The sequence below is a fragment of the Manis javanica genome, chromosome 1 (genome assembly GCF_040802235.1).
Source record: "Manis javanica isolate MJ-LG chromosome 1, MJ_LKY, whole genome shotgun sequence".
NCBI classification, from domain to species: domain Eukaryota; kingdom Metazoa; phylum Chordata; class Mammalia; order Pholidota; family Manidae; genus Manis; species Manis javanica.
This window is the reverse complement of record NC_133156.1, coordinates 417,752-434,757: the sequence shown is the minus strand read 5'-3', so window position 1 is coordinate 434,757 and position 17,006 is coordinate 417,752. Positions and strand designations below refer to the sequence as shown.

Here is a 17,006-nt window from a genome sequence, read left to right as displayed (position 1 = left end):
CACATTCTCCAAGGCACGGACCACCCTACACCCGCGCACCTAGCTGAGTGGGACGTGCCTTCTTCCCAGCACACCAAGGAAGTGCGGTCTGATTCTTGGAGAGGACACCATGCAGCTAGAATGTGAAGGTGGCAAGTAACAACGACAGTGTTCAGCAATGAAAAGGAGGCAATAAAACACCAAGAAAAAACTGAATTTCTGGGGCCTTCTTAAGTTTTACTTGCAACACACAATACTCCACAGCCCTGTCCTCAATCCTGCGTCCTCAGCAGGGCCGCTGTGGACCCATCAGGACCACACTTTGAAGACATCACAGTGCCATATGCTCCCACCACTTCTTTCAGTGCATGGTGTTTTCATTGCTCAAGCCAATTATAAAGACCCTACCCCTTTAACAAAAAACCCCTAAAATATCATTGATTTCTGCTGAAAGGTTTTTGCTTTAGGAAGAGATTTTTCAGCTCCTTAACGGTGTTCAGTGACACAAGAGAGCACTTCACGGTTCTCAGAACAGAAACCGGTTCTCCTCTCAGGAAGGCCCTAAGCTAGTGGTACCTGGAATTCCAGCGTGGTGGAGCGGGTTCCAATCGCCGCTACGTGAGGTTAGAGATGCATATAAAAGACAGCTTCATTACTGTTATAGACAGTGCACATCAGCTCTTATAATCATACCAGCCGAGGAAGCCACGGACGTTGGTGACATAAGGAGAGTAACGTAAATGACATTTATATGCCTCTAAATCACTATATTCTTTGACTTACTCTTTCTTCGTGACATGTGTTCTCCCTCACTCCCATGTGTCCCCCCACACATGACATCTTGTCTTTTAAATCTCCTTTGTCAGCCTGTGGTTAAGCAGATTAATGCCCTCACCACTCAAAATAGGTTAACGTTAGTGTATCATAAGTTACAATACACTCTTCCATAAAACAGGCATATTCTAAAACTACCAGTGGGTGACAGTGAAGAATACAATGACCACTAGCACAGTTTGGTGGCACCACCTTGATTCGTGCTGAGGAGCCAGTGGCGTTCCCACCCTTCCTGTTTGTTTGTGTGCTTGTTTACCATCAGTGCATATGTCAACATAACAAAAAGGCAAATAATGGTTTGGTATTATTTTAAAAACAATTTTCATCCTGCAGACCCACTGGTGTCCACAGACCCATCTCCAAAAAGTTTCAGATCCAGAATATAAAGAATCTCACAACTCCATAATAAGAAGCAAAATGACCAAACTTTTAAATCCATTAAACATTTGAACAGCCACTTCACCAAGGTAGATACATGATTGTCCAACAAACACAGAAAGAGATTTCTGTATCTGTAGCTGTCAAGGAAATGTGAATTAGAACCACAGGTAGACACAGCTTTATAAGCATTTAGAAAAGCTGAAATTTTAAAAATAAAATTAATAATACCAAGTGTTAGTCATGATGTACAGCAACCAGAATTCTCATCTATAGCTGGAAGTATCTGAAATAGAAAAACCAGTTTAGGAAAACAGCTTGACACTGTCTTATAAAACTAAACATCTACCTAAGGTATGACTCAGCAATCTGTCACCTAGGTTTTGACCAAGAGTAATGGAAGCATGTATTCATAAAAAGACTAGTACATGAATTTTATAGCAGCTTTATTCGCTCTAGCCCCAAACTATAACACAGATGTTCATCAAAGAAAAGAAAAACATTAAAAATCATAAAATCCATAAAACATTAGAATAAAAAGGTACAGGACCAATATTAAAGCTATAAAACTTACCAGATTTTTTGGATATTAAATATATTTTAAATATGTTATATATTATGTTATAGTGATATTTCTATTAGTATTAATAAAAAGATATACATGTTTGTAGATAGACCTTAATTTCAATAAACATTTAAAAAATTACCTGAGCAGAAGTAGACTCAAAATTGAAACACTTTCTTAAGTAGTGATGTACATAACTGCCAAGTGGGCAAATAATAATAAAATGAAGCAGTTAACTACGATGAAGCTTTGTATCAATGACTGATACTAAAATTGTTGTCCCCATGTGTATCCAACAGCTGCAGGGGAAATATACCCAATGATAACGTGCCAAGAGCTATTAGCCTGGAAATATTTCAAGAAAGAGGTGAAACTGAAGCAGCAAGTTGAAAGAAAAAGAAACATACATGGAGGACCACTTATGTGGCAAGTGAAATCTCTGGTACTGTTCCTGCCTTTCTGTAGCCTTGGTTTGTCCACGTGACAAACTGAATCCCTTTGGAAGAACCCACCTCTTGAGTGTAAATAGCAGAGAACCACCTTCTCTGAGCCTCCCCAGCTGGTGTCCATCCGGGCCATCTGATGAACCAATTGCCTGTCACCTGGTGTGACCTGACACACGGTGTGAACAGCTGTGCCCGGGGTGCCCCGGGGGGCAGCCTGCTTCTTCACCGATGGCCTCGACCAAGTTCCTGGGGAAGCTCCATTTCAGGGAGCCTTTTGATTCACTCCTTGGCCAAACATGTGTCGTTTATGATTTCAATTTAAAGTGTTGCACTTCAATTTCTAAAGAGTCATTTAAAATGTTCTGACTGGTGAGTCCTTTTATCCCTTTTGCTGTGTTTTTCCAGAGAGCGTGTCCCAGGGACTCAACCTGAGATTCGGAGTAAAAGGTGCTCAAGTCAGAGAGCACACAAGACAGTGAGACCCTCCTGGGACTGGGTTCACAGCACCAGCAGTCTTCATCCTAAGGAGAGTAGTGGCAAGTGTCAGTGGCAAATGTAAGAATACAAAAGATTTTGAGAAGCATATATATTCTTGTAAAATGTATAATTTAAGTTGTTACAGCCAAACACAGGGGAACTGAAACAATATACACCGTTGTGTGTGCCTGCTGCCTTTCTTCAAGCATTACAGACTGATGTATACACATTTTATGCTTGTTGTTAATATCCAACACTACTTAAAAAAATATTGCTCAAATGGTTCTCGTGTGTGTGTGTGTGTGTGTGTGTGTGTGTGTGTGTGTGTACAGAGGAAGGAAAGACTAAACCAATCCAAGTGCTGTATGAGCACGGTGTTTGCTTGTACAGCCTCATTTTGGGGAAAGACAAGGGCCACTGAGGAGAATTATTGAAAATGAGTCCTGAACTCTCTTCAGTGATTTACTTTTTTCAGCCACATGGACAAACTAATTTTGAAACTATTTTATATATCAAAGGAGTGCACATATACACACAGATGACGGTGAACCGCTCTTACTTACAGTAGACCACCATGAGCTGGCATGAGCGGCCGCGAGCTGACTGGTCGACGTGCAGGGACCGACAGAGCTGGAAACCCTGCTTTGCCAACATCACAAGTAACAACCGGGTGGGGCAGGAATCATCAGTGGATGATAAGTCTAGGGGGGGGGGAGTTGAGATGAAGAGCAGGATGGTTGGATGGCCTTAAGGTGTATCAGTACAGACTGCCTGTGAGCTGCAAGGGAGGAAAACCAAACCAAAATTACAGAGCGGAGAATCAGACGACAGCCTGTGCAGATGATCAAAGCTGCATCACCAACAGGGGGCAGACAGATTCCCAGTGAGGACAGAAGAAGTGTCTTAGGAAAACACACCCTTCCAGGACCTGCGTTTTAGGAAGGTCAGACTGAAGATGTCAGGTGGGTGTGGGGAGAGATCATCTTGGTTATATAACATTTGCCACCATCTGGGATGTGATGAGGCTGAGGGTCAGATTTCTCTCTCTGCCTACTATAGTGTGGCACCACCTATACACTGACAGAATAGAATGTTCCTCACAAGCTATTTGTATGATCAAATTTTCATATTGGATTCTGAAGCCAATATTAAACAGACTGAGCCTGTTCCAACTGTATTCCCTCCTAAAGAAGCCATTCTCCTGATAAATGGTGGATGACTAGTTTCCCTGGCCTCACTCCTTTGCACCACAGTTACTTGTCCTCACCACCGGGTCCCAGAGTGAAGGTGAAGCAAAGCATGCTGGGCTCAAGACTGCTTGGCCAACCTGTTTGTACTAATATTTCTCTAGAAAAAACTGGAGTTTGCTGTTCTGCCTGGAATGCCTCCCTCCCTCTTTTTTTCCATTCTCTGCTTGAGTATTGCCCTTTTATCTGACCTCCTTTCTTAAAACATCACCTTTTCTTCTCCAGCCCTTAACACTGGTTTATTGTTCTTCATTTTCCTTGTACATCTCTCTCATGCTAGAGTATGTAAGTTCTACAAAAGAAAGGCCTGGAATGGGTTTGTTTTCCAAGTTGTCCACAAATGTGCTGACAAATGACAGGTGCCCCCAAACTTCCTAGATGAATGATCTATGCAACCAGCAGGAGGGTGGTGGCTGAAGCATCTCTGCCAGTATCTCCCACAGCCTCCGTCAAGGATCTGCAGCTTGTGTGCTAAAACCTCGCCCCTCCTTAGTGAGGCTGAGTCTAGGTCAGATCCAGACTGGCAAACAGGTAGAACAGGAAATGTGTCAATGCAGTGTGTTGCTCTAATTTCTCAGCTCCCAGGTCCTACAGACGTGACTTGAGTAATCTTGAAAACACTTCACCCATGAATTGGGGACACATACTTAGAATGTAATTAGGATTATTAAAAATGAGTTGGGAGGGAGCATCACAGGTGTGAAGGGCTTGAGGCAAGCGGTGGTGCAGTTTCACACATGGACTCAGCTTAGAATAAATGCATGACCAGAACAGCAACTCCTGAGGCTCGGCCTCCTCCAGTATCTTGAGTCTTGAGGCCGTTGTCGGCCTGTACTGCTGTGGCAGAGAACCACCCTCATGTCAAAAACAGATCCCAGCCTGATGCCACCCTTCTTTGCCCCTAGAAGTTCTTCTAGTTGGTCTAAGCTCCATTCCTGTGTTGCCTGCCTGTTGGCATGGATTAGCAGGTCTGTGATGGGAGGTGACTCGACATTTGTGAGACTGGAACACCATTCACACCACACCATCCTTACCACCTGTGCAAGCATATCTGCTTTCTTGGGCTATGGGAGTGAACTCTGTGGATTGTGGGGCCTGTGCCATCTATGTCCTCTAGGGATGCCCCTTGCATCCTTAGTTTAACCCTATAAAGTTCCTTCTGGGTCTTTCAATAGAAAGGCATATTGGTTTGAGTTGCTATTGAGATCCTACTCATCAATGGCCAGATAATGGATCCTTTAAATTGGCTGAATTTCAAAGAAAAAAAATTCCCTATGGAAGAGCTCTCAATTGTCTTATTAGTAAAGTGCCCAACCTTAGGGATTCCCTTGACAATGAGGGCACTGAAATCAGGCTTCAAATAAAAATTAATGTCCACATCCAACAAAAATTCCCCTTAAAATCTAGCCCCATATGCCTGTTTTAACTTCTTTCTCTACAGGGAAAACCGACCAAATCTCTCTGCCCAAAGAAGGCAGGTTACTCATGTAAATGCTGAAAGCCAGGGAGTGACTTTAATAGGCATCTGACACTGGCAGCAAGGCCCAGTTTGCTCCCGCCTTCGGGCTCCCTGTCACCCGGCTCTACCAGCATCAGGCATTCCCGCGCAATGTCCTTTGCAAATGTAACCTCAACTTTGTACTGAGGATAAAACAGGTTTTTCATGTCCCCTGGACAGCAGCAATTTTAAGTTATAAAGCCCTTTTACCTCCACTTTCAGAAGATCCTACCAAATTTAGAGGGGAGTTAAAAAGATGAGTGACTCACAACCCCGTCAAAGAGGAAACAGGTGCTAGAAAGTTCTGGTAGGCCCTCCTGCGAAGATCAATAGAGCACCAGTGTCTGGGGCTGGCTGAGGTGAGACATGGATTTACTGATGCCCCTTTTTTTGAAAATCCAGACCCACTGGAATAGCTTTTGCCTTCTTGCTCACCTTGGCTTCGTGCCTAGCCGGCACATGTAGGTTGTGGGTTTTCTTTGGGAGTAACTCAAGATCTTGTATCTTTTGCATCCCCTGTGGAGGGGTCCTTGGGGATCCTACTTCCAGAAATACTGTGTGTCCCACCTGAAATCTGACAATATTTTTAGGGGACCAAACAGATCAACAGCTTGCATTCCCAGCCCCCAAGGTGGGTTGGTTTATTGTCTGTTTGCTAAAGAGTAAGTTAAGCATCTTACATTTTTAACTTCCTGGGTATTTAAAATACAATCCTTAAGATGGAATCCTGCCTGCCTGCCTTTCACTATGTTGTTTAGGGCTGGGCCTGTATGCTAAATTAGGTGCCTAGGTTACAAACAACTTAATTAGGGCCGGAAGGAGATAAAAAAAAAAAAAAACAGCATATAGGTAAAGGTTAAAAAGTAAACTAGGCCTACATGATTAACACAATAAAGACATGGGCTATGCTGAGGTACCTTCGTTTATCTGGGAAATATTCAAACATTCCAGGCCAAGTTGCTTTTGACTTTTTGAGCTTTGATTGATTAATTTTGGGTCTTTCTGGTGGACTTTCTGCCATTTTTCTCTTTCCACCCTGCTCATATCTATTTTCCTGCCTAACACAAGTAAGCATTAGCATTATAATTTTAAGAATATTTTTCAAATAAAGTTTCATTTATTAAAAAAAAAAACTGTGTATTGCTTACAAATGGCTATCTGACATCTCTCTCTCCTGCTGCAGCAGAAGTGAGTGAATCCTCCCCCCATCCTCTCAGGTCCAGATAAACCCTTGCTTGCCTAGGTAATTACCCACTGATACAGAGATGCTCTAAAGCCAGTCGAGAGATTCTAGAAATACTGCAATTTTACCCACACTTCCCAATCCCACGCCCCCTTCAGATCTTTGCAAAGATGCCATTTTCTCTGAGAGGGTTTCCCACCCACACAGATTGCTCCCTTTCCCTGCTGTGTACTTCCACACACTCCCTCTCCTACCCTAACTCTTGCCACAGTCCTTCATCACCTCCATCATATAGGCTGTAAATCTCTGTCTGCAGGGAAAACTTCCACCGAGTTCTGCTCTGCCCTGCCCTGGAATCCTTGGTGAGTGGCACACAGAAGACACTCAACAAATCAACTGTATCCCCAGAATTCTGTCACCTATGATTGCTGGGCCAAAAGAGATGGTTAATGCATTTCAGTAAACAAGTTTGTTTTTCTTTTGAATGTTTGGTTTCCCCAGCATAGAAAATAATATGATAATAGGGAACCTGCTCCAGGTATTTATGACCAAGCAGTGTAGTCCTTGGGGGTAACTCTCTATGGTAGTAATGTGAGGGTCCAGGCTTCCGAGGCTTCCCCAGAGAACAAACTACACAGGCATAGAGATGTAAATTCAAGCAAAGTCTTTATTCAGCTAGCCAGCTGAGGTCCAAGTCAGCCCGACGCAGCGGGTCTCAACAAGGACCCCGAGCACTCAGAGCCAAGGGTTTATATAACAATTTCAAAGCACTTAACTCATAGCAATTTTCTATAACTATACATTATTCTTGCAAGACATATATCCTGGGGTTAAGCAAGGGCAGGGTAAGACTACTCCTCAATGGTTAGGGAGGTTCTGCACGATAAGCTTGGTATGTAAGATTTACTGACCAAGGTTAGCTGACCAAGGGTCACAGCTGCCCACCACCCGGTGCTCATGATTAACTTGTTTTTCAAGGCCTTACCCAGGCCCAGGGTTTGTTTGTTTTTTTTTTGTTTTTTTTTTTCTTTCCTCTGAGTCACACTCTCAGAAAATGGTTTCTAGGTTTCTAAGATGGCTATGCTTATGCTAATTTACTAATCTTACTAATGCTTAGATTCTACATTTCCCCACTTTCCTTTGACCATTCCAATCATGGAATGTTTGTTTCTTCCTGCTGTGTGAGTGAATGATACTGCGGTCTCAGCATTAGCACCTGAACAGCACTCACTCTTTCCCTAACAAAGGCTATTAGCCGGTTTAAGATACAGGGACCTAAAGTGAGAAGCAGTATAAAAATAAGCAAGGGCCCTGCCAGGGTGGATATCAGGGTTGTAAACCATGGGGATTTAGTAAACTAGGATTCAAATAGCCCTTGGCTGGCCTCTCGCTGTCTCTTCCTTTGATCTGGTCTCTCTCTAAGTTTAGACATTGAATCTCTTACTATTCCGGAATGGTCTGCTGTTAAGGTTTAGCTAAGTTTTATTAGTTCTTTTTCCTGACTCTTAATGCTCTCTGCACTCCTTTACAGTAAGAGAGAGGGATAGTTGCACTAAGTATAACATCTGATTGCAGGCCGGGACTCTGCTCCAGCAGCCTCTTCTGAGTTCATGGTAAGGTGAGTGAGCACAAATCATAGTGTGGTGGGAATGAATTACTGCTGCAATTAGTTCCTGTCTGTGCAAGCAGATCCCCAGGTTCTCTAATAGCTTTCTTTGCTGCATTAACCCTTCCTGAGAAAAAGGCCAGAAATCCCAGCTGTGGAAGAACAGCCCTATGGTAAGGCAAGAATCTGTCCACCGTGCCCCATTTACAGATGGACGGTGGCTCCCAGTGACTGATTAAAGGGGACTCCTGCTGGCCCTCTGGCAGCCTGCACAGGCTGGGGCTCAGAGACCACCTAGTACAAACTCCCATCTCCTGCAGTCACATTATGGTGGAAGTTGTAAGGTTGGAAGCACCAGAGGGAGGAGTGAGCATGTCGGACACTGATGACGTGCCAATGTCCCTTTCTGCGGCCCACTCCCAACCTGAAAAATGTGCCTTAGGCTAGCCGATCCTCACACCACTGTAAATCTAAGCTCTGCCTCCCTCTGCCTTCATTAAAAACTCGCTGCCTGCCCTGCTGACTGTGACTTCCCCAGCCTCCGTTCCCACAGACTGGAGAACTTTGCCCAAGAATTGTGCTCAAATAAACTGCCTGGCCCTTTGTTGCCTCTCATCACCTGCTTATTTCGGCTAAAATTTGTCTTACAGAAGTCATGTTACCAACTTTGGTGGGCAAAGGGGCCCACAGCTCAGTGCACTGTTAGGAGGCATCCTTAGAGTCTCTATAGTAGGTCTTTTTCTTTCATTATTTCCACAGAATAAGGTCCCAAACACTGTCCCTGGTCTTCCAATGGCAAATCCACTTTGATAGGTTATAGAAAAAAATTTGACTATGAAAAACCATGTAACTATGATCATTCTCTATTTTAAGAGTATTGACACAGCCAAAATTAACTAAGGCCCTTCAACATTTCATGTGCTTCCCTTGTTGGTACAGGGCCATTTATACGGCTTCTCCCCTTGCACTATAAGTTCCAAACACTAGGGACCTGGCTGGTCTTGTTTGAGGCTCTATCTCAGCCCCTGGAAGAGTGCCTAGCCCACAGTCGGTACTCAGTAAATATGTGTTATGTAAATGAAGGAAGTTTCATCAAATTTCTTCATAGTAACACAAAAAGAAAATACAACATTCATCATTTTTAAAAAATCCTAGTGAAATGCACAACGTAAATTTATCACGTTAACCATCTTTAAGTGTGCGGTTCAGTAGCACCCAGGTCACTCACAATGTTGTGCATCCAATCTCAAGAACATTTTATCTTGCAAAACTGAACCTCTATTCTCATTAAACAACTCTCCATTTGCTCCTCCTCAAGCCCCTTCAACCATTCTATGTTTTGTCTCCATGAATTTGATTTCTCTGTGTGACTTATATAAGTGGGATTATACACTATTTACCCTGCATTGACTTAATGACTTATATATGCATCCTGACTGACTTATTTATGCCAGCATAACTTCAAGTTTCATCCATGTTGTAGCATGTGTCAGAATTTCCTTTTTAAGGCTCAATATTCCATTGTATGCATATACCACATTTTGTTTATCCATTCATCCATAAATGGACTCTTAAGCTGCTTCCACCTTTTGGTTATTGTGAATAATCTGCTATGATAGCGACATTATTTTTAATTTATTCGATTTCATCCTATATGGTGATTGGCCACCTACAGCAAGAATCTACTTGCCATCCATATCATACATACCAGAAAGTATCATGATATCATGCCACATTATTTTTAAAAATTGCTTGAGTTTTACCTTCTAGAGCTTTCAAACCCTTGGCTTAGTGTCACGGCTGCCTTCTTTATAAACGTGGGAATGCACGGTGGGGGTGGGGTGCTCCCGGCAATCAGCTGCTGTCAGTCACTGTCTTACACAGCCTGTTTCTCTTCAACTCTGTCCATTTCTGTCTATTTCTGTCCATTTCTGTGGAGCAGAAATATTTACCATGCCATAGAATAGGTTATTAAGGGCTTTGAGACAGTTTTCAGTTTGACGCTTCCTTTCTTTACAAGTTTTTTTCCCCAAAAATGTATACTACATGGAAACTATGGCAAACTCCTGCATGCTATTATGATAATAATGCCTTCCAAATTAATGTAAAAATTCAATCCAATTCCAATAAAAAGTCATACTGGGATTAAATGGGTTATTTCAAAGTTCATTTGGAAAGAAAATGAATGACTGAAACACAACAAGAAACTTTGGACAGGTGCAGTGAGGAAAGGGCACACACACTCCAGCTGTTAAATGTAACATAAAGCTGCAATAATTTAAACTGTGATATAAGCACTAGACTAGGAAGGTAGATCAATAAAACACAGTTGGGACCAGAAAGTAGACTCCTATTATATTGAAATTTATAACATAATAAAGTAGAATTTCAAATCATGGAGAAAGGCATGAAAATTCAGTAGTGTTGGGTCAACTGCTTAACTTTGGGAGAAGAAAAATTGTAAGTCTCTACATCACAAAATATGGTGGAGTGCATGCTTACATATAAAAAAGAATCCTATAAGAATTAGAAGGAAGCAGATGGAGAGATAAATACATAGGATGCGGAAAGGTTTTCTAAAGAAATCATCAAAGATGGCAATTATAGATAAAAAGTTTGATAGACTTACCTACATGGAAGCTTGACATTTTTTAATTTCACAATGTCTCAAACAAAACCAGGATAAATCTTTTCAGTGGCAGAAAAGAGATTAATATTTCATATCTATCTGGCAAGGCAGGAAAAACATTAAATATCACAGTGAAAAATGGGCAATGAAAATGCACAATCACAGAAGAAAATAAACATCTAATAAGCTTACTAAAAAGTGATCAATTAAATGACCCTTTTATTCACCTAAATTCAAAATAAAACAAGGAAAGTGGAGGTAGGGTAAATAGTATATTTCTGAGATGGTATCACGATTTACTTTTAAAAGCCTGAAATACATGCCCTCCCTTTGATTTCTCAATTACTCTCTGAGGTATTTGCTACCAAGAGTTCATGGAAAGATTTATCTATAAGGATATTCACTGTAGTGCCCTTTATAGTAAGTAGACTTAAAATAATGTTGCAGCATAAAACAAATTAGGTCAAAAATATGTCTATAGAAATATCAGAAGGAGATACATCAGAAAGTTTGCTGTTTTTGGAGTGATGGGATTTGCAACTGATTTTTACTTTCTTTGACATTTTATAAATTTTCAAAATCTCCTTTCCTGAGAATTTTTAAAATTTGAAAACATTACTTTTGTAAGGTCACATCCAGTTAAGTTTTTAATTTTCTCTGACTTTGAAGTCAAGTTCCATATTCATATCACACAAATTTTTACTCCATAATTATTCATGTACAGTCTTTAACAGCCACCATCTTATGTGGAAAGTAGTAGAGCTGACTTCTCTTCTGATGTAACTTCAAGTCAGTCAGAAATGCATGCACAGTAAATAATATGCACATCTTCCAGGAAGAAAATTGGGCTGTATTTTTCTGTATGCCAAGTATTTTTCATGTTTATTCATTCTATAGAGAGATTACTTTAGGTAGAAATAAATAGCAAGGGCAAAATCCAGCATATTAATCAGTCATGAGTCTCAAAGTTTACCTTTGACATTGATTCTGAACTTCAAGAGTATGTTTGGCAAATATGTTGTAAACTGGTAAACAGAATGACTACACATCCTTTTTTCTCATTTGTATATTATTTCTTCCTTCAGAAGGTCATTTTCAATAATAATATCATGTTCATACTACTCATGATGCCATATACTTAAAAATATTAACAAACACATTTTCTCTTTTTCTTCCTGGAACTCTAAACACACTTCCCCGTGGTTGTTAAGCAGGTAACAAACACAATACTATGAGTGGCGTAACGTTATGTTTACAATGTCATGCTATGTGAATTCTGAATACACATATTAGACCTAGTGACACAGGAAAAAACTATATACTGCTAGTCCATAAACTTCAATAAGGAAGCTTAAATTAGATTAAAGGATAAATTTTAGTCTAAAGAGAACTAGTTTAAAGGGAATTAGTTAAAAGGGAACTATGGCACCAACCCCAAAGGATTTAATTTTTTTGTATAAAGTTAGTATTAATAGATTTAACAAGCATTTGTTTTGACTGATGGATCCTCTGAACTTGAGAATGAAAAAGGAGTATTAAAAAATGTGTTTCCCTCCTTATTTTCACAGCAAAGATGATCCCCCTTGGCTGGAGAGTTACAGGACATGTTCATTCTCTGCCACTTATTGTTAAGGGTAGGAGACAGTGTAGACAGTGGTGGAAAGTTCTTTGGCGTGTCTCACTCCTGTTCACAGATCTGTTTCCCATAAAACGATAGGAATGGGTTGAAGTTCACTGAAATAACTGCAATATGAGGAACAGGGGAGTTGTACATCACTAGTATCTAGATAGTGACTTCACACGCACAGCCTATGGAAACATGTAGAAATGCCTATCACTCACCTCACGGTTGGTGTGAGATTTGTTTCTAGGTGCTACAGAATGAATGTCAGAACAGAGAAATATCTGAGCCTAAGTGTTTGGGAAAGACCCTGTTTCCATCTCTGTATTCTTTGCCACCTCTGTCTCGCAGGAACAACTCTGAACAGAACCTGTTCAACTTGCAAAACTTGTCAGTTTTTTCTCAAGTTAGACGCCACCAGTCAGGCATTTTTATCAGTTTTTCGGTTCACCTGGATCAGCAATAACATATTGTGTAAACAGCAATGGGCAGACTACATTTCCTGCATTACACCTCAGAGAGCCCTGGACAAAAGCCACCCGTAGAGGGCTGTCCAGACAGACAGACATCGGGGCAGGAGGGCCATGCGAACATGGACTCTAACTTCCCTCCTCTCCTGATCACTTGGGAGGTGCAGTGGGGAGCAGTGGCTCTCAGACTGATGGCATGGAGGTGATCAGCGCCAGCTCTGCCAGGAACAGCCCTGAATGTCAACCTGGCACTGCCTTGCACCGCTTGCCCTTGGGCCAGTTGAATGCTCAGGGTCTTAACTTTTTCCCTCGAGTATAAAATGGAGCAGTTTGTTACTGTGCAACCAAATTGCTTTGAGGATGAATAAGATGACCTCTATAAAACAGGTAACACCGCAGGCACTGAAAATTAGTGTCTTTTATTAATATTAATTAAACTGGATTAATCTGTATTTGGGTGATATGGTGCTCAAAACTCATCATACGCTTTAGTGTTTCAAAATTTTACTTTAAAATGAGAAGTTGTAAGAGTGTGATGGACAGTAGTGTGTCCATGTTCGTGATGTGGGAGTGACTTGAAATGAAAGGCAATATTTAGGTGTGCCTGGTTTTCTGTCATTAAGGGGTATAAGATAAAGAGACAACAAATGACACAGTGGCCTGTACACAAGTCTGTCTGGCCTACAGACCAATGTAGAGCATGGCGCAGTAACAATACCCCGACTCTTGGTTCCATGTGTCTTTAGACCTGAGCTATTCATTCTGTAAATTGGATCCAACTATTCAAAATCTAAATGGTTTTTAAATTAATTTAGTTTTGTAGGAGTTACCTAAAAATCTTATAAGTTGAATCTGGCCAATTATGATACAGAAGTCTAAAGCTAAGTAAATTTTTTTCTCAGTCATAGAAAATGTAATGGAGCATTTCTGAAAGTAGGATGTTAATAGGCAATTGGATGATTTGAATATAAAATTCCAAATTGGAATGGTACTGTGTTGAAGTACAGCCAGTAGAATAATGAGGAAGACAGAGAATCAAAAGAAAGTGAACACATTAGGATTAGAATCTGTCTTTAAAAAGCCAGGAAGGATATTCAGTCCATTCCCTATGCTACTATCAGACCCCAGCCACATGTTGTTTGTGTTTTGATGTAAACATATTTTAAATTGCCTGAACAACTGACTTTATTGGAGTGCAGTTCATGAACAGCTCTAGTCATCATGTTCCTTGGCTGTCAGCTCTGCTGAAAAAACATATTTAGTTAATTGCAAGCTGTTCCCCCTCTTTTGCCAGGGGAATACCTTCCCATCCCATTGGGATGAGGCTGGCTTCAAAGGATCACTCAGCTGGGAGATCCCCAGGGGAAGTAACAACAGGATTCGCAAGTCCTGCCTAGGCCACTCCTTGGCCACATCACCTCTGAAAAGTTACTTTTTGCAGGGACAGTAAAACTTAGCTCCTGTAGGCAAGGGTGCTTATCTGTAAGTGTTCAGGGGAGAGGGAAGTGCCTTGAGAGAAACCTATAAAGTCTGTGAATTTTGGACCGCATGATAAGGCAGGTGAAGGCCAGGAAGGACCCTGGTGAGAAATGACATTCTGGTGACAGATTTGGCTAGTTTAAAATCCGTTTGTAAGAGACTTTAGAGCTTTTGGCAATGTGTATTTTTACTTGTTATATATCCAATGATGACTACTCTTCACCATACATATAACATGGTGATTTCTATCTTAAAGACTGAGAGTACCAAATCAGTTGGCCTTTGCTGCACAAAGATTACATCAAAAGTTCATGGCTTCAAACAACAATTTATTATTTCTTTGAATTCTGTGGGTGGGTTGGGTGGTACCTGCTGATCTTGCCAGAGCTCTGTCCCGTGGCTATGTCTGCATACCTTGGGGCTGGGGGCTGGGCTCTGCTGGGAGCCTTCCTTAGGGTCCTGCATCCCCTAGGGGGCTACCTGGGGCTGCTTCACAGGGGGTTTCCTGGTTCTAGCAGCAACAAAGGGCGGCCTTAATGCACAAGCCCTTCCCAGGCCTCTGTTCGTTCACATGAGCTCAGTCATCCGGCTGAGCCCAGAGTGGGTGCCGACGAGGATCTTCCCAGGGCAAGGGTAGAGATGAGAACCAACCATCTATCGCAAGTCTGTTTGGCTATCTTTGAATGGGATTATCAAAATATCTGAGGAATATTTACAATCAAAGAATAGAATTCATCTAGATCAGTGCTGTAGAGATATATATAATTGTATATGCATATATGTATTTATAAATATGAAAGTAATTTTAAGTGTTCTAGAAGCCACATTAAAAAGAGAGAAAAGCAACAGATGTAATTAATTTTACTATCAGATTTATTTAGCCCAGTATATCCAAAATTGTGCCACTTCAACATGTACTTGATACAAAAATTTCTAGTGAGAGAGTGAACACTTATTTTGTACTAAGGCTTCAAAATCTAATACGTACTTTAGACATACAGCACCCCCCAGGTTCAGGCTTGCCCTGTTCCAGGGCTCACTAGCTGTATTGGCTAGTCGCCACTGTACTGGAGAGCGCAGATGTACATGTTAACAGGTGGGGCAAGGAGGAGAAGGGGCGCTGGCAGGCTGGGATTGACTGACAGTCTGTATAGGGCCGTCACTCCCTGCCAACCACCCCCACCCCTACCCCCACAGCCCCACGCCCCCACTCGCCCCACACACACACCTGGCAGTAGAACCTGGAGGGTGGGGAGAGGGGCTTTGGATAAGAAAGGGAATCAGTGTTCAATCATGGGAATCTATTAATATAAACCATCACAGTAATAAACCAAAAGAAAAGGGTCATACTAAGAGATTCTTTTTTGTTAACATTCAACATGAATTGCTAATGAAAATAAATAACATCAACAAAAACCCTTAACGAAATAAAAGTGATATTTCCTTCATTTAAGCGATGACACAACAGAAGCATTCATGATAAGCTCAGAACTATTTTTCAACATTGACATGGCCAGGCTAACCAATGAAATTAGAGAAGAACCTAAATTTAAAGGCAGAAATATTGCAAGAAGGAAGCAAAAAAGGAGAAAAAAAATCCCATTCACAATAGTGGTAACAACTTAATAGGATTTCTATCATGTTGTAATGGGTTAGAAATGACTACAAATTCTTTGTTGCTTTGTCCATCAAAAGCTAGAGTCTTAAGTCCCCCCCTTTCCCTCACCCCACACTGACTGGGTTTGACCACGTGACTTACCTTGGCCAGTGGGACCCTGGCAGGTATGACATCGAAGGGGCTTGATACGCACGTTCACCGGCCCCATTCAGGTAAGCGAGCTAGTCTAGTGCATGGAGGACGAGAGGAAGCTTGCCAGAGAACCAGGACACCCAGGTGAGAACTGGCCCCGGGGCCCCTCCCCGTGAGAGAGTCCCTCCTGGCCCTTCCATCTCAGTCTGCAGAAGGCAGTGGTGTGAGCGAGCCCAGACACAACCCGCAGAGAAACCACTAACCGACTGTACAGAAGTCATAAATAGTACACCATTCATTCTTGGCATGGTTTGTCGTGCAGGGACAATGAACTGACACAGAATAACACTGCTGTAGAGTCCTAGAGTGGTAGTTATTTTAACAATTATTTCATCGCATTTCCTGCTGAGAAAGGGATATGTGGAGAGGTTAGGTGAGGGTGACATCGGCAGGCTTATGTGCAGAAATGTAGTTTCCATTAACGTATCAGTGTATTCGTCCCTTCACCAAGCATTCCTGGAGTGCCGAGCCTAGTGCTGGTGACAGAGAGATGACACAGCTCAGTTTAGAGGGAGAGAGAATTAGAAGTACTTGGTCATGCAGAGAGAGAAACCCTGTTGAAGGTTCAGGGAGCTGTTTCCGGGGACATGGGATCACAGTGGGATGGTCACAGAAGTGACATTTGCACTGGGACATGGAGGATTAGTAAGATATTTTCAAGCCAGAGAAGGTTAGGAAAGAACATTCTAGGCAGAGATGGAAGGAGCAAAAAGCCCAGAAATGTGCAGGCCAAGCCTCGCCTGGGAGATGTGAGCGCTCTCCTGCCTGGGGACAGCCCATCTTG

General features: G+C 41.9%; 1 long non-coding RNA gene across 1 annotated transcript; it reads right to left on the bottom strand.

Moving 5' to 3' along the window:
• Nucleotides 1-1,483: 1,483 nt before the first annotated feature.
• On the bottom strand, nucleotides 1,484-16,740 carry LOC118969646 (uncharacterized). The gene is made up of 5 exons (XR_012122284.1): nucleotides 16,172-16,740; nucleotides 10,843-10,941; nucleotides 9,977-10,144; nucleotides 3,243-3,457; nucleotides 1,484-2,723 (listed from the first exon to the last, which is right to left on the bottom strand). It is a non-coding gene; the product is annotated as an uncharacterized lncRNA (long non-coding RNA).
• Between the last annotated feature and the right edge of the window lie 266 nt (nucleotides 16,741-17,006).